The sequence below is a fragment of the Salmo trutta genome, chromosome 17, assembly GCF_901001165.1.
Source record: "Salmo trutta chromosome 17, fSalTru1.1, whole genome shotgun sequence".
In the NCBI taxonomy this organism is placed as follows: domain Eukaryota; kingdom Metazoa; phylum Chordata; class Actinopteri; order Salmoniformes; family Salmonidae; genus Salmo; species Salmo trutta.
Window position 1 is genome coordinate 26,411,403 of NC_042973.1, and position 26,840 is coordinate 26,438,242.

At 44.3% G+C, this 26,840-nt stretch overlaps 1 pseudogene; it reads right to left on the minus strand.

Moving 5' to 3' along the window:
• LOC115151341 (capping protein, Arp2/3 and myosin-I linker protein 2-like) overlaps window positions 1-23,342 on the minus strand; it is a 46,632-nt pseudogene extending 23,290 nt beyond the window's left edge.
• Between the last annotated feature and the right edge of the window lie 3,498 nt (window positions 23,343-26,840).

The window sequence follows — 26,840 nt, forward strand, 5'->3', positions numbered from 1 at the left end:
TGAAAAAAGCTTTTTCCTTTAATGAGTCCGACGAGAAAGATATACTGCTCTCCCGGGAACAGGCCCAGATCCCAGTTATTTGCGTGAAGAAAATACGGAAGAAAAGAGGACGCAGATCGGGCTGCCTTTTGAGAATCCGTAGGCGAGCAAGTAAACTCCCATTGCCATCAATTCTACTTGCTAACATGCAATTATTGGAAAATAAAATGGATGACCTACGATTACGATTATCCTACCAACGGGACATTAAGAACTGAAATATCCTATGGTTCACCGAGTCGTGGCTGAACGACGACACGGATAATATAGAGCTGGAGGGATTTTCAATGCACCAGCAGAACAGAGAAGCTTCATCTGGTAAGACGAGGGGTGGGGGTGTGTGTCTTTTTGTCAATAACAGCTGGTGCGCAATGTCTAATATCAAAGAAGTCTCGAGGTATTGCTCACCTGAGGTAGAGAACCTTATGATAAGCTGTAGACCACACTATCTACCAAGAGAGCTCTCATCTATATTATTCGTAGCCATCTATTTACCACCACAGACTGATGCTGGCACTAAGACTGCACTCAACCAACTCTATAAGGCCATAAACAAACAAGAAAATGCTCATCCAGAAGCAGCGCTTCTATTGTCCGGGGACTTTAATGTAGGCAAACTTAAATCAGTCTTACCAAATTTTTACCAGCATGTGCAGCCAGAGGAAAAACAACTCTAGACAACTGTTACGTTCCCCAGTTTCTGTGTTGTGAGTTTGTGTATATGTATGTGTGTATTTCAGGAAATGACTTCCTGGATTCCCCCAAGCAGCTGATTGGTCGGCCCCATTGCAGATTGGAGCTCTGATCCCGCCCTCTCGTTAGGGGATACAGCTGTCAGCAATTACCGACTGCTGAGGCAGCTTGAAAAGCCAGTGTTCCTTTGTTAGGAGAGAGAGCTTCTTGGATGTCCTGTGTTGAACAGAGACAGTTATGTTGAAAGTGTTTTGTACCCGCTACTTCTGAGGTATGTGTGTGCCAATAGGACTGTGTTTTTGATTATTGAAATTGTTCACTTTAAGTTTGAATTATTCTGTTTCATTTGTTCCCAGGGAGAAGGGGAAGGCACCTTGGGAGTGCTTAGGCAAGAGGCCTGCGGGCATACATATACCAGTAGCATGTACTCAGTCTATGCACACTAGGTAAGACCTGGGCGGACCACCCCCTGTATTTTGGTTAGCGCGCCAGGTGGCGTTAAGGTTAGGTTAGGAGAGGGGACTCTTTAACTTTATTTGCTTTGGTTCCGTCCAGCCCCTTTTCCCCACATTACTGGGAATTTATTTCCTTAACACGGTAATATTCTCTGCCTCTGTCATACTTACCCGCATCTATAATCGCATACCACTTTCACTCCACGGGGAGTTGAGTGTAGCAGGGTGTTGCGTTCCCTCCAAGAGGCATGCGTAACAACAACCTTTACTCCACACACAGAGATGCATACAAAGCTTTCCCCCGCCCTCCATTTGGAAAATCCAACCATAATTCTATCCTCCTGATTCCTGCTTACAAGCAAAAACTAAAGCAGGAAGTACCAGTGACTCACTCAATACGGAAGTGGTCAGATGACACTACGGTACAGGACTGTTTTGTCAGCACAGACTGTAATATGTTCCGGGATTCATCCAATGGCATTGAGGAGTATACCACCTCAGTCATCGGCTTCATCAATAACTGATTCGACGACGTCGTCCCCACAGTGACCATACGTACATATCCCAACCAGAAGCCATGGATTACAGGCAACATCCGCATCGAGCTAAAGGCTAGAGCTGGCGCTTTCATGGAGCGGGACACTAATCCGGACGCCTATAAGTAATCCCACTATGCCCGCAGACGAACCATCAACAAGCAAAGCGTCAATACAGGATTAAGATAGACTCCTACTACACCAGCTCTGATGCTCGTCGGATGTGGCAGGGCTTGAAAACTATTACAGACTACAAAGAGAAACCCAGACGTGAGCTGCCCAGTGACGCGAGCCAACCAGACAAGCTAAATGCCTTTTATGCTCGCTTCGAGGCAAGCAACACTGAAGCATACACGAGAGCACCAGCTGTTCTGGATGACTGTGATATGACTGTGACAATGTGAGCAAGACCTTTGAACAGGTCAACATTCACAAAGCTGTGGGGCCGGATTACCAGGACATGTGCTCAAAGCATGCGCGGCCCAACTGGCAAGTGTCTTCACGGACACTTTCGACCTCTCCCTGACTGAGTCTGTAATACCTACATGTTTCAAGCAGACCACCATAGTCCCTGTGCCCAAGCAAGCGAAGGTACCTGCCTAAATGATTACCGACCCGTAGCACTCACATCGGTAGCCATGAAGTGCTTTGAAAGGCTGGTCATGGCTCACATCAACAGCATCCTCCCGGATTCCTAGACCCACTCCAATTCGCATACCGCCCCAACAAATCTACAGATGGCACAATCTCAATCGCACTCCACACTGCCCTTTCCCACCTGGACAAAAGGAACACCTATGTGAGAATGCTGTTCATTGACTACAGCTCAGCATTCAACACCATACTGCCCTCAAAGCTCATCGCTAAGGAACCTGGGACTAAACACCTCCCTCTGCAACTAGATCTTGGACTTCCTGACGGGCCGCCCCCAGGTGGTAAGGGTAGGCAACAGACGTCTGCCACGCTGATCCTCAACACTGGAGCCCCTCAGGGGTGTGTACTTAGTCCCCTCCTGTACTCCCTGTTCACCCATGACTGCGTGGCCAAACACAACTCCAACACCATCATTAAGTTTGCTGACGACACAACAGTGGTAGGCCTGATCACCAACAACAATGAGACAGCCTATAAGGAGGTGGTCAGAGAACTGGCATCGGCATCTGACCATAAGGCGTTACAGAGGGTAGTGCGTATGGCCCAGTACATCACTGGGGTCAAGCTTCCTGCAATCTAGGGTGTCAGAGGAAAGCCCATAAAATTGTCATAGACTTCAGTCACCCAAGTCATAGACTGTTTTCTCTGCTACCGCACGGCAATCGGTACAGGAGCGCCAAGTCTAGGACCAAAAGGCTCCTTAACAGCTTCTACCCCCAAGCCATTAGACTGCTGAACAATTGATCAAATGGCCACTGGACTATTACATTGACACCCCCCCTCCATTTGTTTTGTACACTGGTGCTACTCGCTGTTTATTATCTATGCATAATCACTTCATCCCTACCTACATGTACAAATTACCTCAACTAACCTGTACCCCCGCACACTGACTCGGTACCGGTACCCGCTGTATATAGCCTCGTTATCGTTATGTTATTGTGTTAGTTTTTATCATTTTTTACTTTCGTTTATTTGGTAAATATTGTCTTAACTCTTGTTGAACTGCACTGTTGGTTAAGGGCTTGATGATACACCCAATATGTTCCCCCTGTTGATGATACACCCAATATGTTCCCCCTGTTGATGATACACCCAATATGTTCCCCCTGTTGATGATACACCCAATATGTTCCCCCTGTTGATGATGCACCCAATATGTTCCCCCTGTTGATGATGCACCCAATATGTTCCCCCTGTTGATGATGCACCCAATATGTTCCCCCTGTTGATGATGCACCCAATATGTTCCCCCTGTTGATGATGCACCCAATATGTTCCCCCTGTTGATGATGCTTATTATGCGTTATGGTTGAACCAAAAGATTACATGTACCAAAATGTTTTAATGAAATAGGAAACAATTAAATATTTGTGAAATTGAATTAAACAATAATGTATGCTGATGCTAATATTATGTACAATATGTAACTAATGTTTCCATATTATAACAATAGCCTAATATATTATATATGCTATAACCTATAGTTTAACAGTTTCACTCAATTAATTCTAATTAACGTAATAATTATGACACACCCCTCACTATTTTTATTGGTTGCTGTAATTGCACTGTTTGTCTACAGAACCTGGTTCTCAAGCATTCATGACGTTACCTTGAAGAAGGCACAGTGATGCCGAAACGTTGGTGATTTACCCAATAAATTACTGGGAGTTTATATATAGAGTGTGCGACTCTATTTTTATAGCTTATAGTTTATTCGCCATTAGTCAGCACCTCCGCATGAAATAATTATCTCTGGGTGTGCGCCAGATCATGTTTTTTAATAGCTAGGGGATGAACACCAATGTATTATGTTTCACCATCCTCAAATGACTTCCTCATTAGGCCTATGTTACACAGATATACATTGTCAATCTAGCCAACAATCACAAATCTGTTATATGCGACTCAAGGATCACGGAAACCTTACCGTGATGGAGGTCTTAGCATTACAAAGCACTTTCTCTGCAGCCAATATGTCTGACTGCACTTCCTGTACTGTACATTGCAGGGGTTTAAAGGTAGGACACTCTTCCGTAACCTCTGTCAGGGACCCATATCACCTGTCAGAGGCAAATGTACCAGAAAGTAAGGAATATGGGAAAGGAACAGATCTTCATACATACAGATTATACACATACAGTTGAAGTTGGAAGTTTACATACACCTTAGCCAAATACATTTAAACTCAGTCTTTCACAATTCCTGACATTTAATCCTAGTAAAAAATCCCTGTCTTCGGTCAGTTAGGATAACCACTTTATTTTAAGAATGTGAAATGTCAGAATAATAGTAGAAGCATGATTTATTTCAGCTTTTATTTCTTTCATCACATTTCCAGTGGGTCAGAAGTGTACATACACACAACTAGTATTTAGTAGCATTGCCTTTAAATTGTTTAACTTAGGTCAAACATTTCGGGTAGCCTTCCACAAGCTTCCCACAATAAATTGGGTGAATTTTGGCCCATTCCTCCTGACAGAGCTGGTGTAACTGAGTCAGGTTTGTAGGCCTCCTTGCTCGCGCACGCTTTTTCAGTTCTGCCCACAAAGCATCCCCACAACATGATGCTGCCACCCCCGTGCTTCACAGTTGGGATGGTGTTCTTCGGCTTGCAAGCCTCCATTTTTCCTCCAAATTTAATGATTGTCATTATGGCCAAACAGTTCTATTTTTGTTTCATCAGACCAGAGGACATTTCTCCAAAAAGTATGATCTTTGTCCCCATGTGCAGTTGCAAACCGTAGTCTGGCTTTTATATGGCGGGTTTGGAGCAGTGGCTTCTTCCTTGCTGAGCGGCCTTTCAGGTTATGTCGATATAGGACTTGTTTTACTGTGGATATAGATACTTTTGTACCTGTTTCCTCCAGCATCTTCACAAGGTCCATTGCTGTTGTTCTGGGATTGATTTGCGCTTTTCGCACCAAAGTACGTTCATCTCTAGGAGACAGAATGCATCTCCTTCCTGAGCGGCTGTGTGGTCCCATGGTGTTTCTAATTGCGTACTATTGTTTGTACAGATGAACGTGGTACCTTCAGGAATTTGGAAATTGCTTCCAAGGATGAACCAGACTTGTGGAGGTCTAGAATTTTTTTCTGTGGTCTTGGCTGATTTCTTTTGATTTTCCCATGATGTCAAGCAAAGAGGCACTGAGTTTGAAGGTAAGCCTTGAAATACATCCACAGGTACACCTTCAATTGACTCAAATGATGTCAATTAGCCTATCAGAAGCTTCTAAAGCCATGACATCATTTTCTGGAATTTTCCAAGCTGTTTAAAGGCACAGTCAACTTGTAAACTTCTGACCAACTGGAATTGTGATACAGTGAATTATAAGTGAAATTATCTGTTTGTAAACAATTGTTTGAAAAATTACTTGTGTCATGCACACAGTAGATGTCCTAACCAACTTGCCAAAACTATAGTTTGTTAACAAGAAATTTGTGGAGTGGTTGAAAAACGAGTTTTAATGACTCCAACCTAAGTGTATGTAAACTTCCGACCTCAACTATATTTCTGTTGCCTCCTATGACCGAGCCAGACCCACATGTTCAGAGAGCATACAGTTTTCAGGCCCTGTTGCAGGTTTAGTATCTGGGCCTCCTGACCGTGTCTGGTTGTTCTTGAGAAGACAGGCCTGGATCTGGACACACAACAGCCACAGATGTTTATTACCAGCGTGAGAGATGGAGTTTTGAACGTTAGTTTTTAGTCAGGCATCTCATGGACAGCCCAATCTAAACTTCTGTCTTCTCAGGACTGCTACGATAATGTGAAGTTCCTGTGTTCATGACTAAACAAACATGAAAGCCAGGAAAGGAAGGGTAATATTATGTTTTAGGAGATATTGTTCTGTTTGATGGACTGAGACCCTCCCTGTCCATGATTCACTTATCTAGAACATTTGCCACATCCAGAAACCCATTGGCTGTCACATTGTTTCTGTCCCAGACCAGGGTCCTGTAGAGACATGGATAGGGCTATGGCAGGTCAGGTTATTGTTGCTTAGTTTGGGAGTTGCGTAGGGTTATGGCGATGATAGTGGTTAGAGCGTTGGGCCAGTAACTGAAAGGTTGCTAGGTTGAATCCCTGAGCTGACAAGGTCAAAATCTGTCATTCTGCCCCTGAACAAGGCAGTTAACCCACTGTTCCTAGGCCATCATTATAACTAAGAATTTGTTCTTAACTGACTTGCCTAGTTAAATAAAGGTTAAATAAAATACAAATATGATGTGAGAGGTTTGTTAGGTGCAGGTTTGGTTGGGTTATGACTCGGTTACCTAAGCTCATCAGAGTAAGGCCTTGGCCAGAGATTTGGCTCCAGTGTCTTTGATACAGTTGCCGCTGGTGGCATTGTGGCCGCTGGTGGCATTGTGGCCGCTGGTGGCATTGTGGCCGCTGGTGGCATTGTGGCCGCCGGTGGCATTGTGGCCGCTGGTGGCATTGCAGCTCAGGCTGTTGATGAGGATGGTGGTGCTTGTCTTCAGCTTGGAATCACACACTGACAGAGACTCCAGGGGCTGTGGGCACGCACATACGCAGACGCACACCACCAATCTCATCAACACGACTGCAGTGGAGCAGGTTGAGAGCTTCAAGTTCCTTGGTGTCCACATCACCAACAAACTATCATGGTCCAAGCAGACCAAAGAACTGAAAGAACTTCAGTTGGTTTACATGAACTTCACCCTGACATCTCCATCTCAGATATGAGGGCTCTTTGATACTCTGAGAGAAAATGGCTGCCTGTTTTAATGAGCCTTGTATACTGTAAGAGTTTAAGCTGCTCAGTGTGTAATTACTGAGGCAGGCCGCGTCTCGCTGGAGAAGGATTCTGGGTAATTAAAAGTCTTGCTTTCACTCAGGGGGACGTCCCTGAGGACTGTGCCTCCACAGAGCCTCCAACTATTACAGGGAATGGGACACCACTGGAGAAGAGGCCGGGGCAGTGGTAGAGCCAGGGTCAAAATATAAGAGGAACAGGGATATCTACTGAGGAGAGGGTAAAGGAGATATCTACTGAGGAGAGGGTAAAGGAGATATCTACTGAGGAGAGGGTAAAGGAGATATCTACTGAGGAGAGGGTAAAGGAGATATCTACTGAGGAGAGGGTAAAGGAGATATCTACTGAGGAGAGGGTAAAGGAGATATCTACTGAGGAGAGGGTAAAGGAGACTGGGATATACTGTTGTTGTCAGAGGCTAGGAGATTAATGTGATGTAAGTGAGGCCTTTGCAGAGCTAAGCTGATGTTTAAGTCAATAGTTGTTTACGACAGCTTATTAGAACAGATTTATAACAGGTAGATGGGGCGGCAGGTAGCCTTGATGTTTGGTCAGTAACAGAAAGGTTGCTGGTTCAAATACCAGAGCCGACAAGGTAAAATAATGTATCTGTTGCCGTGCCCTTGAGCAAGACACTTAACCCTAATTGCTCCAGGGGTGCTGTACAATGCCGACCCTGGCCGTAATCCCACTCCCTGAGGGTGTCAGGAGGAGTTGGGATATGCAACAACAACATTTCCATGACACACGTGTGGAACAGGACAAATATAAGCACCCCCCAAATGATTATAATTATACATGGTACACAGGAAAGTTAAGTGTTTGAGATATGACATATGAAAGAATGTAAATAAGTGAGTTTGTCACTCAAAGGACAAGATCGAACACTCACACATTCCTCCTCCTGCATGAGCTGGACGATACGCTGTAGGACGTTTGTTATTAGAGTTCTGTGGAGAGAGAGCGGGCAGAGAGAGAAGGGGACAGTTGATGGATATACAGTAGATAGATGGAGAGAAAACACAGTGGGTGTGACAGAACAATCTATTCACCTGGACTTCATGGCAAAGTTGAGTCCCAAAGCCAGATCGCGGATGGAGTGCCTGCGTCCGATGGACAGCACCATGGTTACCATGTCACTCTCAAAACCTGAGAATAGATAGATGTATATTAGTTACTCTCTCTGTGGAAGAGTGGACTGTCTGTCTTTCTGTATGCTCTGAGGAAGCTATCTTTTCAAGTCAGCTCAATTCATGTTGAGCCTATTTTGTCATAAATACACAAATTAGGATTCCCTGGAGCCTTTTGACAGTTGCATTCCCCATGAAAACGAAAGGTCTCTATATATGAGCCACTGGCTGGTGTAGAAGAAAGTAGGGAGCCATCATAGTCTTGGTTGCAGTCAGTGTGACGTCAATGGTACGATCCCCAGAAGTGAGGGACGAGGAAGTGGGTTGGCAGACAGGCAGGTGCTGGATGCTGGAGCATCAGTGTCCCAGCAGTGCTGTGTCTATTCTGACTGACACTGACGAGTCTGGCCTTGCTGCTCAGTGCTGCATGGAGGACTGTCTGTGGGAAGCTGGGAACCCTGCCTGCACTTGTCTACCTGCTCCAGAAATAACATGGCCTGATTTGAGGTCCTGTCAGCGGTCAAGCATTTTATTGGCTCTGCTGTATTTCCAGAACAAGGGTTGAGAGAGGTCATAGCAGGAGAAGAGAAAACAGTATTTTTTCCTTTTCTATTGGTAGATCCAAAAATAATGGTAAGTTATAATAATGCAGAAAAAGGGTTATTCATCGAAAAACAACTTTTCTTATCCCCTGAATATACATTTCCTCAGCATTCAGTTGCCCTCTGAGATTCCTAGATAGAAATATATGGAAAATACTCTATTCAAGTGGAGTTTTCTTTCTCTTAATGATGCCCCCAATGGCCCCCTATGGAGACTCCCTGGACAGTTCCCAGAACAGCCAATCTAACCACCTCCCCTCATCCATGGTGAGGTTGGGCTGATTCCTGAGCTCTCCTCATTGTGCTAGAGAGCAGGGGATCGTCCAACGAGGAACACACTGAGAATAATTGATGTCTCGCTCTCTGTTATGTGATCTGAATGGTGCATGGTTTATCACCTGCTGGTTGGCACCACCTAGCCCACAGACACCACCCTGTCTGTGCCCTCTCCATCTCTCTCCATCTAACCCACACCTCTCCAGAGAGAGAGAGAGAGATAAGGGGTGGGTTTGGTATCATACCATTGTCAGAGTGTCACGGTCTTCGTCGTGTTGAGGAAAGGAGGACCAAAATGCAGCGGGATTGTGGACACTCATGTTTTATTACTGACAAAAACAAGAGTAAAGCATCCACTTGACAAACAAAACAAATGATACTCACGACACAAAACAGTTTTGCAGGCTCACAAACGCAGTCCAAAAACAATCTCCCACAAAAGACAAACACAAACACACCCTCATATATGGGACTCTCAATCAAAGGCAAATAGACAACACCTGCCTTCAATTGAGAGTCCCAACCCCAATGAACCCAAACATAGAAACAGACACACTAGACTCAACATAGAATACATGAAACTCAAACAGTGCCCAAAAACCCCGGAATACTAAATCAAATGCCCTTACAACAAAAACACCACCCTGAACCACATAAAACAAATACCCTCTGCCACGTCCTGACCAAACTACAATACCAATTAACCCTTATACTGGCCAGGACGTGACACAGAGAGGTCCAGACTCTTGATGGCCTTGGCTTCAAAGATGTGCTCCTGAATCACCTGGGCCCCAGCAGACCTCAGCTGGACACATAATACACATTACATTACATTTCAGCCATTTAGCAGACGCTCTTATCCAGAGCGACTTACAGTAAGTAGTGAGTGCATACATTGTCATACATATGATTATCAACCAGCCAGAACCTGGCTAAGCTCACTGATAAAAAAAAGTGAGGTGTGTATGTCTGTTAATTAGAATTTTTCATTTTACCCTTATTTTACCAGGTAAGCTGACTGAGAACACATTCTCATTTACAGCAACAACCTGGGGAATAGTTACAGGGGAGAGGAGGGGGATGAATGAGCTAATTGTAAGATGGGGATGATTAGGTGGCCATGATGGAATGAGGGACAGATTGGGAATTTAGCCAGGACACCAGGGTTAACACCCCTACTCTTACTATAAGTGCCATGGGATCTTTAATGACCACAGAGAGTCAGGACACCTGTTTAACGTCCCATCCGAAAGACGGCACCCTACACAGGGCAATGTCCCCAGCCAATGCCCAAAATGCAAACACATACTGTGTGTGTGTGTGTGTGTGTGTGTGTGTGTGTGTGTGTCTACCTCACAGCCGCTCAGGTCTAGCTCCAGCCCACACAGATGAGTACTTACTTCCGGCCAGACCCTGCAACAACAATCTGCATAAAAGACAGAAAATATGTGTATCAAACAGCAGTATACATGTGTAAATCAAAATTCAAACACATACAGTATTATACAGTATCATCCAGTGCTATAAGTAGGCTTCACATTCTGTTTGACATGTATCATATTTACATTTCCTGGTATGGCATTCCATCAGCCACTCTGGGGGTAGTCTGGTTCCTGCCAGTCCCACAGCTTAGAGTTCTTACTGAAGAACTCCATTACAGTCCTTGTCACCTCCCTCAACTTCATGGGGACAGAGAGAGGTCAGCGGATGGGTCTGACAACACCAGTCAAGATATATAATGGAAAGCAGGGTTCTCACCTGTGTGAGAAGGGGTCCCTGGACAGGTTGAGGTGAGCCAGGTTGGAGCAGAAGCCTGCTGACAGATACAAACATCTAGGGGGGAAGGGGTCCCAGACAGGTTGAGGTGAGCCAGGTTGGAGCAGAAGCCTGCTGACAGATACAAACAGCTAGGGGGAGAAGGGGTCCCTGGACAGGTTGAGGTGAGCCAGGTTGGAGCAGAAGCCTGACAGAGATACAAACAGCTAGGGGGAGAAGGGGTCCCTGGACAGGTTGAGGTGAGCCAGGTTGGAGAAGAAGCCTGACAGAGATACAAACAGCTAGGGGGAGAAGGGGTCCCTGGACAGGTTGAGGTGAGCCAGGTTGGAGCAGAAGCCTGACAGAGATACAAACAGCTAGGGGGAGAAGGGGTCCCTGGACAGGTTGAGGTGAGCCAGGTTGGAGCAGAAGCCTGACAGAGATACAAACAGCTAGGGGGGGAAGGGGTCCCTAGACAGGTTGAGGTGAGCCAGGTTGGAGCAGAAGCCTGCTGACAGATACAAACAGCTAGGGGGGGAAGGGGTCCCTGGACAGGTTGAGGTGAGCCAGGTTGGAGCAGAAGCCTGACAGAGATACAACCAGCTAGGGGGAGAAGGGGTCCCTGGACAGGTTGAGGTGAGCCAGGTTGGAGCAGAAGCCTGACAGAGATACAACCAGCTAGGGGGAGAAGGGGTCCCTGGACAGGTTGAGGTGAGCCAGGTTGGAGAAGAAGCCTGACAGAGATACAAACAGCTAGGGGGAGAAGGGGTCCCTGGACAGGTTGAGGTGAGCCAGGTTGGAGCAGAAGCCTGACAGAGATACAAACAGCTAGGGGGGGAAGGGGTCCCTAGACAGGTTGAGGTGAGCCAGGTTGGAGCAGAAGCCTGCTGACAGATACAAACAGCTAGGGGGGGAAGGGGTCCCTGGACAGGTTGAGGTGAGCCAGGTTGGAGCAGAAGCCTGACAGAGATACAACCAGCTAGGGGGAGAAGGGGTCCCTGGACAGGTTGAGGTGAGCCAGGTTGGAGCAGAAGCCTGACAGAGATACAACCAGCTAGGGGGAGAAGGGGTCCCTGGACAGGTTGAGGTGAGCCAGGTTGGAGAAGAAGCCTGACAGAGATACAAACAGCTAGGGGGAGAAGGGGTCCCTGGACAGGTTGAGGTGAGCCAGGTTGGAGCAGAAGCCTGACAGAGATACAAACAGCTAGGGGGGGAAGGGGTCCCTAGACAGGTTGAGGTGAGCCAGGTTGGAGCAGAAGCCTGCTGACAGATACAAACAGCTAGGGGGGGAAGGGGTCCCTGGACAGGTTGAGGTGAGCCAGGTTGGAGCAGAAGCCTGACAGAGATACAACCAGCTAGGGGGAGAAGGGGTCCCTGGACAGGTTGAGGTGAGCCAGGTTGGAGCAGAAGCCTGACAGAGATACAACCAGCTAGGGGGAGAAGGGGTCCCTGGACAGGTTGAGGTGAGCCAGGTTGGAGCAGAAGCCTGCTAACAGATACAAACAGCTAGGGGGAGAAGGAAGTTGGGGATGTAAAGTGCATTATTTCACATTGGCACAAACATGCATATCAAGCTATTCATTTTCAAATGAACAAAGATTACAGAGACTGATTATGTTTATTGTCATGACCAGAAGTAAAACGTTAAAGGGGGCAGTCATTTCCACTCAAGTCCAGGTTAGACACAGCATTTGTCCCTGAGAGGAACTTAAACAGGTTCTGACAGGAAGACATATGAAGCTATTTTGCGCTGTGGCCCTCTAGAGCCAAAACAATCTACTGGACAACTCAATTCAATATTGTACTATGGAGTAATTCTATTACTCTGATTGAGATGCCTTCTGCATCATTAAGTCATATCAGTATCAAATAGCATGCATATCCTGACACGTGGGACTGCATTGGCAACACAAACTCCCTTTACCTTTACAGCAAATAATATTTCATAGACAACCCATTACTGAATATAACCAAGGCAGTTAACGTTCCATAGTATCCACCCTGTACATTATACACAAAATGCATTTAGCTGAAACTAACAGCACCTACGGTATAGACTTTTATTCAAGTGTGATAGTGTATGGAGCAAAGAATTCTAAACCGTGAACTGAAAACAAGTGTTGCCCTGCCCTCACCACAGCCTCCTCTGTATTCCCTGACAGGTCCAGGTGACACAGAGAGCTGGAGAAGGCCTTGTTCTGAGAGAACCCCTGAGTCAGATCAGCCAACCCTGGAGAGATGGAGGGGGCAAGAAAGAGGAATGAGAAAGAGAAATGCAATACTACGTGAAAACTATCACAAGATAAGTATCAACACAAAGACATAGTTTCTTTATGGAAAATGAACAAAAAGGGTGACGCAGACAGAAGAGTTTGGGAGAGACAACAATCCTGGAGACGGACAGCTGGGTGAGACCATTGGATTCTCCGGTTCCTGACTGAGAGCTTTCACACCCGACGACAGGTAACACAGGTAACGCAGATGAGTAGTCACTAGCCAGTCCAGGCAAGTTGGAATTGGGAACCTCAGCAATGGACATTGACAAACCCCAAAAGTTATTTACGATAGGAAAAGGCTAACCTTTGACCTCTATATAATTGGCTGACAGGTTGATGGTGTGGATGGCGGAGCAGGTGTGATCTCGCAGGCCACAGGCCATCTTCAATGCAACATTCCAACAAGAGGAAGGGATAGGAGAGAGACAGAGGAACAGAAATGAGTTATTAATGTTGAACGAAAATGAAAAATAAAGTGAACCAATCACATAAATCAAATGTCGTCCAAAGATTTCCCATTTCCTCAGTGCCTCAGACACCAGGTAGAATAATTTAGGGAGGGAGGGATGTTTTAGAAAGGTGAAGAGGATCACGTGGAGTAGGCTACTCACAGTTTGAGCCCACCTCCTTCCAGACACACCTCCTCCAGGGTTGAGGATCTGTTGATCATGAAGAGAACCTGCTCCTGGACTTCTGAGCTCTGGGGAGAGATACAGAGCGGGAAGAATCATTCCTCTACTATGTTTTGAATCATTAGCCATCCCATCTTCATAAACTGTCAGCAAATCTTATCTCCATGAGAATCTTCGGTGTCAGCACTTTCTACGATTATATGTCTATTTATTCATTTCTAGGAAATTCCATTAGCCTATAGAAAGGTTGTTCCACAAAATGAGTGTCTTTTGCGTCCCTTTGATATTTATGTAGAAATTGTGCACCAATTTCAAAAGCCTGTTCAGATTTTTGATATAAATAAAGCCTTGCTAAAGTGCCGAAATTCTGCATTTTGACATGTCCCTCAGTCAAGCTTGTGTCACTTCTAGGAAGAAGTGAACCCACTTAATCACAAAGTGTATCCAAGTTTTCACCATCATTGTAAAGCCCTAGTTATTTTGTTGCTTTGACAACCAAAAAAATTCTGAAGATTATACATTTTTTTTCCATTTGATTAGTGATTATTCAAATCACATGCGCTGAATACAACATGTGTAGACCTTACCGTGAAATGCTTACTTACAAGCCCTTAACCAACAGTGCCGTTCAAGAAATAGAGTTGAGAAAATATTTACTAAATAAAATAAAGTCAAAATAAACAGTAACACAGTAGAATTACAGTACATAACAATAACGAGGCTATATACAATCTGTCCCTCATTTTCAGATCATGAACTTTAACATGAACTGAACTCTTGTTTTAATATGGTGAACCTATTCCTTTTTTTTACATTTGAAAAGAAACATTGAACATATAACAGTCGAATCATAGAGCAGGTGAGCTGGTTCTAGTCTTTTTGGCTATTTGCTGGTGTTTTGTGGTGGAAAACTGAGCTGGTCGAGTATAACACGTCAATCCTGTTAAGCTTGCGTTCAATTGCCACTCCCTGTTACAAACAACAAGCTTCCATTACCGCTGTCACACTGTCAACCCTTTCATATTGTCAGCCCTGTCACAGTCAACCCCGTCACAGTCAACCCCGTCACAGTCAAACCCATCACAGTCAACCCCGATACAGTCAACCCCGTCACAGTCAACCCCGTCACAGTCAACGCCGATACAGTCAACCCCGATACAGTCAACACAGTCAACCCCGATACAGTCAACCCTGATACAGTCAACCCCAATACAGTCAACCCCGATACAGTCAACCCCGATACAGTCAACCCTGTCACAGTCAACCCCGATACAGTCAACCCCGATACAGTCAACCCTGATACTTTACTTGACACTTACGATAGTCATTTTATTATTTAACTTCTTGAGATGGGAAAACATGTTTGTTATGAAATTGAACATGTGCTCTTTATGACAGAATGTACAAATTTGGTGAAATCAAAAGGCACCGAATTGGTGGAACGACCCAAAAGAATATCATTACATCCGTTACACACAAATTCTCTCTCATCGTGAAGGTCATTTCCCTGACCTCCATCATAGCCAGGTGATTGTCTAAAAGCACTGCAGTACCAGTAACACAACAGCAGCTAGATTATGAAGTCAGTATGGCGCCCTGCGTTCACATGTGAGGACTGTTGATAAGGCCTGCTAGACCCTGCAGCGTTGACCAGGTCGGACAGTTTGGTCATCCACAAGATCCCATCCTCAGCTCACACTGCCAAAACGTATGAATGTGACATCCATGACAGGACCAGAGAGTGCAAGACTCAGAGCAAGATAACTCAGGGAGAGAAGCATCAAGCTGTGTAATAACATGAGATAGTGTGCTCTCTAACAGGACTTGGAAAAACAAATCAGGATGTGGCTACAAGGTTTACCAGTTTGAGGTCTTTGTTGGAGATCTTGGTGAACCATTGCTTTAAGGAGAGATTCCAAAAAATTCTGGGCATAGTAAATGTTGTCAACATCCTGAAAGAATATACATAATAAATACATTTACTAATATTATTGATGTATGAGGACATCAGTTGATATTTACAGTAGAAAAAATGAATTTATCAGAAACATTTAATGTGGTGTCATCATAGGTGGATGATAGCCTACAGTCCTATTGGACCTCCCTGCAGGGGAACTCATTGAAGTCACATAGAGCAGCATTTGTCTCTGAAAAGCCTCCTGTAGAGAACCAAGGAATGACAGAGAGATCAGATACTGTACAAATACATGTCCACACACCTACACAATGTCCACATAGTACGAGACACACAAATGATGTGACACTGGTGCAGTGGTATGATTGATTCTACTGACCACATGGTCCCAGTGTTCCAGTCAGCTGCTCCTCCACCTGGGTTGCCAGGTTCCACATCCGCTCCTGCAGATCTGGAGGGATTTTCTTCAAGATCTTCCTGAGAGCAGGAGATAGAAACACATACACATGTAGATGTCAAACATTTTGAACCCTCAGATATTACAGATATTTACATGAGGTATCTATTTCATTATTAGTATTGGATTGGAATATGATTCAGAAGTGAGTTAGAAAACCACCATTCCTTGGATAGAAGAGGATCACTAAGGATCCCTAATCAGTTGGTTAATGGGTCGACCTCAGGGGTTTCTGCTATAAGTACATCACAAACAACCCTCCCAAGGCTTGAGGGAGGGAATGTTCAACTACATTGCCATGCCACTCACCCTGGAGATGAATCAGGGATGATCTTCTTCAGAGAAGCTGTCACATGACTGACCATAGCCTTGATGTCCTCAACAGACGTCGTACTGAGAGAGTAGGTCTGTCTGTCCGCTTCAATCACCACCTGGATGGTCAACAGTACATACACAGAAATCTATCTGTCACTACTGACACCATGCAGACATACAGAGACACATTCGGACTGAAAGATTGGCAAAATAGTAAAGTCGTTAGTGGCCACATAGACACAGGAACTCTGAACACATGAACTCTGTCTCCGCTTGTCCATTTGGTGTGACTAAATACCTGTAGAAAGTTGTAGTGAGTGGTGAATAAGATATACACAAATCTGTTGCTGTCCTACACAGTCCTATGCTTCATAACATTGCAGAGTCTCCACTTCTGTTTTTAAATCATGTCTGTGGCCCTGCAGCCTTTTCAAGTGTCAGGGTCAAGTAATATTTCCAGATGATCCCTCACTTCCTTGTCACTGTGAGTGTGACCAAACCACGACACATCACACATTCTCACCAGGGGTTCTACACTCTCACTGTCATCATGGGATCACTAAGCGACAGCCAGAGAGAGAATGACAGTGTCTGCACATGCTCGCTCCCCCCTGAGGAGCTGAACCAGCGGTGATGACTAATGTTTCCCATCCCAGGACGGACAGTGTTAACCTCTGAAGAGCTACAGAAGAGGAAGCACCACAGTCTCAGAGCCCTGATTGCGTCCTGTGCATACGGACTGGGACCAGAGGTGTGCAGAGAGAGGGAATTCTTCAGATGAGTGGATGGAAATCTGAAGTTTTACCTCATCTCCCACTGGTATAATAGTTACCATCTCCTTATGTAGTAGGTCCAATACTGATAGTAAACGGGTGGTGATGGATTGCAGGACATTAGGAATCTTTGACTGTTCACATGTAACAACATTGAGTTGGGTAATTTGCTTTGTGTTCCCAGTTCCTCTGATTCAGCACGCTAATAATTTACATGATCAGCAGTGATCAGAGCTAGCCTATGGCCAATCAGGACTGTTCATTTTCAAATGGACATAAATATTTTAACACCTATGCAAAGGTAACCATGGTGGTAAGGATGTGCTCAGCCAGTAACACACTAACACTGCCCCCTCCCTTTACATACTGTATATGAGGTGGATTTCATCAAAATAAAGAGGAAAATGCATCCGACTGCATGGCTGCTTTCAAATATGTCAATGAAATACTGAGAAACACAGCATTCAAATCATTCAAGTCAGGAACGACATACTACAAAATATATGTAACTTCAGACATAGAAGAAGTTCATTTGTTTTACCTGATTGAGGCTCTCAATGCTGACGGCATAAATCTGTAGATACAGTAGCTGAAGGAGCTTTCCACCTGCAGGGAGAGACCAGACTGTGGTCAACAGTGAGGCACTGATACAAACACAGGAAAGGCATACTGACTCAAACAGGTTAACCCCCTAAGGTCGATGTCAGTGCCCCCGCGGAAATCTAATTAGCATAATAAAAAAATCACTATAAAAATCTCAGTTTAAGATAGTGATACACTACATGACCAAAAGTATGTGGACATGTGCTAGTCGAACATCTCATTCCCAAATTATGGGCATTAATATGGAGTTAGTCCCCCCTTTTGCTGATATAACAGCCTCCACTCTTCTGGGAAGGCTTTCCACTAGATGTTGAAACATTTCTGCAGGGACTTGGTTCCATTCAGCCACAAGCGCATTAGTGAAGTCGGGCCTGCCGCGCAGTTGGCGATCCAATACATCCCAAAGGTGTTCGATGGGGTTGAGGGCAGGGCTCTGTTCAGGCCAGTCAAGTTCTTCCACACTGATCTTGGCAAACCATTTCTGTATGGACCCTCACTTTGTGCACGAGGGCATTGTCATGCTAAAGCAGGTAAGGGCCTTCCCCAAACTGTTGCCACAAAGTTGGAAGAACAGAGTCGTCTAGAATGTCATTGTATGCTGTAGTGTTAATATACTGCTCAAAAAAATAAAGGGAACACTTAAACAACACATCCTAGATCTGAATGAAATAAATAATCTTATTAAATACTTTTTTCTTTACATAGTTGAATGTGCTGACAACAAAATCACACAAAAATAATCAATGGAAATCCAATTTATCAACCCATGGAGGTCTGGATTTGGAGTCACACTCAAAATTAAAGTGGAAAACCACACTACAGGCTGATCCAACTTTGATGTAATGTCCTTAAAACAAGTCAAAATGAGGCTCAGTAGTGTGTGTGGCCTCCACGTGCCTGTATGACCTCCCTACAACGCCTGGGCATGCTCCTGATGAGGTGGCGGATGGTCTCCTGAGGGATCTCCTCCCAGACCTGGACTAAAGCATCCGCCAACTCCTGGACAGTCTGTGGTGCAACGTGGCGTTGGTGGATGGAGCGAGACATGATGTCCCAGATGTGCTCAATTGGATTCAGGTCTGGGGAACGGGCGGGCCAGTCCATAGCATCAATGCCTTCCTCTTGCAGGAACTGCTGACACACTCCAGCCACATGAGGTCTAGCATTGTCTTGCATTAGGAGGAACCCAGGGCCAACCGCACCAGCATATGGTCTCACAAGGGGTCTGAGGATCTCATCTCGGTACCTAATGGCAGTCAGGCTACCTCTGGCGAGCACATGGAGGGCTGTGCGGCCCCCCAAAGAAATGCCACCCCACACCATGACTGACCCACCGCCAAACCGGTCATGCTGGAGGATGTTGCAGGCAGCAGAACGTTCTCCACGGCGTCTCCAGACTCTGTCACGTCTGTCACGTGCTCTGTGTGAACCTGCTTTCATCTGTGAAGAGCACAGGGCGCCAGTGGCGAGTTTTCCAATCTTGGTGTTCTCTGGCAAATGCCAAACGTCCTGCACGGTGTTGGGCTGTAAGCACAACCCACACCTGTGGACGTCGGGCCCTCATACCACCCTCATGGAGTCTGTTTCTGACCGTTTGAGCAGACACATGCACATTTGTGGCCTGCTGGAGGTCATTTTGCAGGGCTCTGGCAGTGCTTCTCCTGCTCCTCCTTGCACAAAGGCGGAGGTAGCGGTCCTGCTGCTGGGGTGTTGCCCTCCTACGGCCTCCTCCACGTCTCCTGATGTACTGGCCTGTCTCCTGGTAGCGCCTCCATGCTCTGGACACTACGCTGACAGACACAGCAAACCTTCTTGCCACAGCTCGCATTGATGTGCCATCCTGGATGAGCTGCACTACCTGAGCCACTTGTGTGGGTTGTAGACTCCGTTTCATGCTACCACTAGAGTGAAAGCACTGCCAGCATTCAAAAGTGACCAAAACATCAGCCAGGAAGCATAGGAACTGAGAAGTGGTCTGTGGTCCCCACCTGCAGAACCACTCCTTTATTGGGGGTGTCTTGCTAATTGCCTATAATTTCCATCTGTTGTCTATTCCATTTGCACAACAGCATGTGAAATTTATTGTCAATCAGTGTTGCTTCCTAAGTGGACAGTTTGATTTCACAGAAGTGTGATTGACTTGGAGTTACATTGTGTTGTTTAAGTGTTCCCTTTATTTTTTTGAACAGTGTATTTACCTTCACTCGAACCATAAAAACAGCCCCAGACCATTATTCCTCCTCCACCAAACTTTAAAGTTGTCACTATTCATTCAGGCAGGTAGCGTTCTCCTGGCATCCACCAAACTCATATTCGTCTGTCGAACTGCCAGATGGTGAACATTTCACTGTAAGGTCTGACCTGTTGTATTCGGCGCATGTGACAAATACATTTTGATTTGAAGCGTGATTCATCACGCCAAAGAATGTGTTTCCACTGCTGCAGAGTCCAATGGCTGCGAGCTTTAAACCACTCCAGCCAGCGCTTGGCATTATGAATGGTGATCATAGGCTTGTGTGTGGCTGCTCAGCCATGGAAACCCATTTCATGAAGCTCCCAACGAACAGTATTGTGCTAACGTTGCTTCCAGAGGCAGTTTGGAACTCAGTAGTGAGTGTTGCAACCGAGGACAGACAATTTTTACGCACTAGGTGCTTCAGCACTCAGCGATCCCATTCTGTGTGCTTATGTGGCCTACCACTTTGTGGCTGAGCTGTTGCTGCTCCTAGACATTTCCACTTCACAAAAACAGCCTTTGCAGTTGACTGGGGCAGCTCTAGCAGGGCAGAAATTTGATGAACTGACTTGTTTGAAAGGTGGCATCCTATGACGGCGCCACATTGAAATTCACTGAGCTCTTCTGTAAAGCCTTTCTACTGCCAATGTTTGTCTATGGAGATTGCATGGCTGTGTGCTCATTTCAAACACCTGCCAGCAACGGGTGTGGCTGAATTCACTAATTTGAAGGGGTGTCCACATACTTTTGCATATATAGTGTATCAGTAGCTGGCAACATAGAGACCCTGAGGGATGACTGCTCTGAGAGCTGACGTCGCAGCTGGACCCTATTGAATTCCAGCGCTTCTAGTGTTAAAAGACTCCCCACTTCTCCTTATATGGTTCCTTTCGAAACGCCCACTTCTCCTTATATGGTTCCTTTTGAAACGCCCACTCCTTTCGACACCCCCACTTTTTCTGAGCGATGCACTGCACTGAGAGATGACATATCAGTAGGTGGCAGCATAGAGACCCTGAGGGATGACTGCTCTGAGAGATGAAGTCGCAGCTGGCCCCTATTAATTATTTTTGGCACTTAACATTGTCTATATATACTGTACTTCCATATATTTTTCAACTGGTACAGATGAGTCCTGTGAAGCTTGTAGTGTATAGTCCAAACTGATCGGATGCTACAGACAGAAGTTAGTAGATCGGCTGTACCGACTTCAGACGAGTCCCAAGATGCTTATGGGGGCCAAACCGTTCGGATGCTACATACAATTCTGTGAGAAGTCTGATTTTCGGGATGTCTCATCATCTGACAAACAATGCTCTAGCTCTGTCACTGCAGATATGGAAGTGTGTCACAGGCAGATGCGGTGGATTGAGACGCATCCAATGCAAAAAAATAACAGATACAGTATGTCATCTCTCAGTAGAGTGCATCTCTCAGGAAAAGTGGGGGTGTAGAAAGGAGTGGACATTTGAAAGGAACCATATAATGAGAAGTGGGGATTTTCTAGCAATTTAACATCAGAAATGGTGGAATTCCATAACTACTAGAACCTCCATAACTTGATATTTAAATTATTATTATTATTTCAAATAAGTTAAGGTAGCTGAGGTTAGCTAGCATTTACATTTGCGAAAAACTTTACGTTTGATAAGAGAATTATCTAATAAAGGTACATGAATCAATAAGCCATGATGAATTATTAGTCATACAGCATGGTTAATGAATGATCAATGTAATGATCGATTAGTTTGATTAGTCCCAGAAAGTCCAGGAACCACTGGAGAGGGAAAGAAATGTGTGTGTGTAATTAGTGTAGAGAGCAGGGGACAGATGGTAAAGGGAGTAAAAACTTCAAGGGGTTCCTAACCTTGAGGGAAAGGAACAGGCTGAGCTGGATAGTGATTAACAGTGTGGGAAGTCAAAGGGGGATGCAGGTCACCAACAGTTTGTGTGTAAATGCATGTGCGTAAGTAAGCAAGAACTATATAATGACTGTTTTATTATCCTGACCTCAGAACGTTCTCTGAATAAAGCTACAGAAACCTTTTGCAGAAAGCTGAGTCCTTGCCTAATTATTTAACCCATTGTCTTACAAACCTTGGGCATTAGTCAAGGCATATTGATTATTGATCATTATCATCAAGATATAAAATTCTTTTAACAACGTTCCATACATGGCTACCTGTAGGTAACGTTCAAAGAGTAAATATATATATTTGTTTTGCATAACTGAAATTCCTTACTGTCATTTCTGCAGACCATGACTAATGTCTGATAACCAAAACGACATCTTGAGTGGTTCCATGTAGTGAATCTGTTATTCAACGCATTTGTATGGGCTAGCAGTAAGGCCAAAAATATGTTTTCATCAAATAATTATTGTATACTTTTTTGATACTTCAAGGGGTCTTATAATTCAAAATCAAATAGCTAAATGGTCCTTGGTATGACCTTCTTAAAACAATTCCATATAGCTTAGTAGACGCCCCACCAACCATGGCCATTGTGTTTATAATTAGGTACACAACTGATGTAAGAGTGAGGTCATGCCCACTGTCAGTCACATTAGATGACATTTTATCTGCCAACATACAGGTGTGTTACTTCCTTTTGTCTGGTGAGACATTTCTGCTTTGCGAGTGTACAAACAACACAAACTGAGGCCAGCATAACTTGTGTTCCTACACTGGAAAACAATTATTCAAATGTACTAACACAGGTTCCATCCTCTCTAAAATGCATTGAGCCTCTCCATTTCGCTCTCCCTGGTTTCCTCCATCTCCCACCCTCCATCTCTGTCTAGCGTGCTATGCTTCCTTCCTCTGCTCTGTAAGTTAACACTTGGCATGAGCCTGAGGTTTCCATGTGTTTGCTGTGTGTGCTCGGACTCTGTTTGCACTGGCTGGGTATTTATTCTAGAGGGAGATAGGTACCTGTAGTGTAACAGAAGTCTCTCTTTAAATAATTTCCTAATTCTTCTGTAAGCTATCAGGCTAGTGCTGTAGGCCCTACTGAAGTTAGTCCTGACTGACCATAACCAGGCTCAAGTAAGGCTGTATGCATATATAGTAGTTGGCTTACAGATGAACTCAGAGAAACAGTATTTAAGACATGAGTAAATACACAAGCTCTAACAAAATATTGGGGATATGTGACTTACCCTGACAGATTGCTTGCAGTGGACAACATAAGCTCTTCATAGACTCATCACCTGGTGGAAAAATGTAAACAAAAACAAACCTGTGTGTGTGCAGTGGTGTGAAGTACTTAAGTAAAAATACTTGAAAGTACTAATTAGGTCGTTTTTTGGGGTATCTGTACTTTACTATTTATATTTTTGAAAACTTTTACTTCACTGCAGTACTAAAGACAATTATGTACTTTTTATTCCATCCATTTTCCCTGGTACCCGAAAGTACTCGTTACATTTTGAATGCTTAGCAGGACAGGAAAATGGTTTAATTAACACACTTATCAAGAGAACATCCCTGGCCATCCCTACTACCTCTGATCTGGTGGACACATTAAACACATGCTTCATTTCTATATTATGTCTGAGCCCCTGGCTATCTGTGAAAAAACAAACAAACTGGTTTGCTTAATATAAGGAATTTTAAATGATTTATACTTTTACTTTTTATTGAACCTTTATTTAACTAGGCAAGTCAGTTAAGAACAAAATCTTATTTACAATGACGGCCTACCCCGGCCAAACCCGGACGACGCTGGGCCAATTGTGCACGGCCCTATGAGACTCCCAATCACGCCTGGATGTGATACAGCCTGGATTCAAACCAGGGACTGTAGTGACACCTCTTGCACTGAGATGCAGTGCCTTAGACCACTGCGCCACTCGGGAGCCTTTGATTCTTAAGTATATTTTAGCAATTACACTTACTTTTGATACTTAACTATATTTAAAGCCAAATACTTTTAGACTTTTACTTAAGTAGTACTTTACTGGGTGACATTCCTTTCTCCTTGAGTCATTTTCTATTAAGGTATCTTTACTTTTACTCAAGTATGACAATTGGATACTTTTTCCATCACTGTGTGTGTGTGTGTGTGTGTGTGTGTGTGAGAGAGAGACCCACCCTCTTCAACATATATATATTTATTCTAGATCCTACAAGAATCCAATGTCAAATGTCTACTCTTGGCTGATGATCTGGTGCTTCTGTCCCCAACCAAGGAGGGCCTACAGCAGCACCTAGATCTTCTGCACAGATTCTGTCAGACCTGGGCCCTGACAGTAAATCTCAGTAAGACAAAGATAATGACGTTCCAAAAAATGTCCAGTTGCCAGGACCACAAATACAAATTCCATCTAGATACCGTTGCCATAGAGCACACAAAAAAACGATACATACCTCAGCCTAAACATCAGCGCCACAGGTATCTTCCACAAAGCTGTGAACGATCTGAGAGACAAGGCAAGAAGGGCATTCTATGCTATCAAAAGGAAAATCAAATTTGACATACCAATTAGGATCTGGCTAGATATACTTGAATCAGTAAAAGAACCCATTGCCCTTTATGGTTGTGAGGTCTGGGGTCCGCTCACCAACCAAGAATCCACAAAATGGGACAAACACCAAATTGTGAATCTGCATGCAGAATTCGGCAAAAATATCCTCTGTGGACAACATAAAACACCAATTAATGCATGCAGAGCAGAATCAGGCCGATATCCGCTAATTGTCAAAATCCAGAAGAGACGTTAAATTCTACAACCACCTAAAAGGAAGCGATTGCCAAACCTTCCATAACAAAGCCATCACCTACAGAGAAATGAACCTGGAGAAGAGCCCTAAGCAAGCTGGTCCTGGGGCTCTGTTCACAAACACATACACACCCCACAGAGCCCCAGGACAGCAACACAATTAGACCCAACCAAATCATGAGAAAACAAAAAGAGAATTACTTGACACATTGGAAAGAATTTACAAAAAAACAGGGCAAACTAGAATTCTATTTGGCCTGAAACCGAGTCCACCGTGGCAGAATACCTGAGCACGGTGACTAACCCAAAATTAAGGAAATCTTTGACTATGTACAGACTCGGTGAGCATATTGCTATTGAGAAAGGCCACCGAAGGCAGACCTGACTCTCAAGAGAAGACAGGCAATGTGCACACTTCCTACAAAATGAGGTGGAAACTGCGCTGCACTTCCTAACCTCCTCCCAAATGTATGACCATATTAGAGACACAAATTTCCCTGAGAATACACAGGCTCATAAATCATTCAAAAAAAATAATAATGTTTGATAAACTCCCATATCTATTGGGTGAAATACCACAGTGGGCAATCACAGCAGCAAGATTTGTGACCTGTCGCCACAAGAAAAGGGCAACCAGTGAAGAACAAACACCATTGTAAATACAAATTATATTTATTTATTTTCCCTTTTGTACTTTAACTACTTGCACATCATTACAACACTGTATATAGACATAATATGACATTTGAAATGTCTTTATTCTTTTGGAACTTTTGTGAGTGTAATGTTTACTGTTAATTTTGTATTGTTTAAACATATGTTTCCCATGCCAATAAAGCCCCTTCAATTGCAATTGAATTGAGAGAGAGAAAGAGAGAGAGCAGCTCAGACTGCCAGCTATCAACTTGAGCTAGAATCAGCTCAAGAGCTCCACTTGGAGGTGGAACCTGGTAACTTAAGCCACATTGCAAACAGATACAGTATTCACACCCCTTTACTTTTTACACATTTTGTCTTGTTACAGCGTGAATTTAAATGTATTAAATCCTGTTTGCAACAAGGCACTTAAGAAATACTACAAAAAATGTGGCAAAGAAATGTACGTTTTGTCCTGAATACAAAGTGTTCGGGGCGAATCCAACACAACAAACACATCACTGAGTACCACTCTTCAAATTTTCAAGCATGGTGGTGGCTGCATCATGTTATGGGTATACTTATCAGCGGCAAAGACTAGGGAGTTTTTTAGGATAAAAATAAATGGAATAGAGCTAAGCACAGGCAAAATCCTAGAGGAAAACTCGGTCCAGTCTGCTTTCCAACAGACACTTGGAGACAAATTCACCTTTCACCAGGACAATTACCTAAAACATCAGGCCAAATATACACTGGAGTTGCTTACCAAGACAACAGTTGGTATTTTATTAGGATCCCCATTAGCTGTTGCGAAAGCAGCAGCTACTCTTCCTGGGGTCCACACAAAACAAGAAACATGACCTAATACAGAACATTAATAGACAAGAACATCTCAAGGACAGAACTAAATCAATTTTAAAAAGGCACACGTAGCCTACATAGCAATACATACACACAAACTATCTAGTTCAAATAAGGGAGAGGTGTTGTGGCGTGAGGTGTTGTTTTATCTGTTTATTAAACCAGGTTTGCTGTTCTTTTGAGAAATATGAGATGGAACGTAGGTTCCATGCAATAATGGCTCTATATAATATTGTACTCTTTCTTGAATTTGTTCTGGATTTGGGGACAGTGAAAAGACCCCTGGTGGCATGTCTGGTGGGATAAGTGTGTGTCAGAGTTGTGTGTAAGTTGACTATGCAAACAATTTGGGATTTTCAACACATTGTTTCTTATAAAAAAGAAGTGATGCAGTCAGTCTCTCCTCAACTGTTAGCCAAGAAAGACTGGCATGCATAGTATTTATATTAGCCCACTTAATGTTCCTGAGTGGCCTAGTTACAGTTT